The sequence below is a fragment of the Cyprinodon variegatus genome, unplaced genomic scaffold (assembly GCF_000732505.1).
Source record: "Cyprinodon variegatus isolate N-32 unplaced genomic scaffold, C_variegatus-1.0 Scaffold720, whole genome shotgun sequence".
Lineage (NCBI taxonomy): Eukaryota > Metazoa > Chordata > Actinopteri > Cyprinodontiformes > Cyprinodontidae > Cyprinodon > Cyprinodon variegatus.
This window is the reverse complement of record NW_015151173.1, coordinates 4,747-5,910: the sequence shown is the minus strand read 5'-3', so window position 1 is coordinate 5,910 and position 1,164 is coordinate 4,747.

The following is a 1,164-nucleotide window of genomic DNA, read 5'->3' as shown; positions in this document are numbered from 1 at the left end:
AGTGTGAAGTACAGCTGGCTCTGATTGCAATTGTTTTGCTTTATTTTTTTTACTTTTATTTGTTTTGTGTTTTTCTGAATTGTAATTATTATTTATCCCAAAAATGATAAGATTCTGTTCCATTTGACAGGATTTATGCTGAATGCTCCGATTCTCCCAAAGTCCATACTTTCCTGTGTTCTTATTAACAACATACTTAGCGAGGACACAAGTCCATACTTGCATTCTTGTGAATTTAGAAACGGCCAAAAACAACCAGCATGCCCTGAAAGCTTATACAAAGTAAATACAGCAATATGGCTCTAAAGAGGTGCATGCAGGTTTTATCATAAAAAAATTAATAAAATAAATAAAAAGATGTGCATAGCATGTACACACAGGAAAAGGAAAAATGCATTGTCTGATTTCTTCCCCTATGGGACCCAGTTTCAAAACCTTTGTTTATATTTTCCCAAAACATAATCTCCATTTCAATACACAGCTTAGACAACATAATATCTCTGCGGTTACACCTAATCTCTTCTTCATGTGGATGGAACCTGAGTTGTGTTACATCACTGCCATCTGATCTTTTTGCCTCACCATTCTCCAGTGAGACTAGGTGCTAGTATCACTTCAATTCAATTCAATTTAAATTCAGTTTATTTCTATAGCAACAATTCACAACACATGTCATCTCATGGCAATTTACAGTTCACCAGATCAGACAGTCAGATTGATTCAAAATTTTTTCTCTTAGGAAAACCAGTTGATCAGTGGGGGACCATGAGTCATAGTCCTAGACTATGATGAACACTATATTTGATATATGGATATTAAACATAACTAAATATTCAAAAAACATTGTTAGAGGAAACACTGCTAGTTAATTTTTGGGTTTTATTGTTGGTTTGTCATTGGTTTTTTTTATGAGAGAAACAGGAATTTAAATGTTGAAGTGACACTTAACATGATCTCATCATATGGGTTTCCATGGGGACAGAAATGAGAGGTGGAGATTAAGTACACCAGTCAGTTAAATCAGCTGAAAGAGCCTCATCAGTATCCAGGAGCTGCTGCCCCATGATAATGGAGGAGACTGAGCTCTGCTTTCCACAACTCTTTAACACTTCATGCAGCAGAACAAAACGTACTTACTTTGAAACTATGATAACCTACATTCTG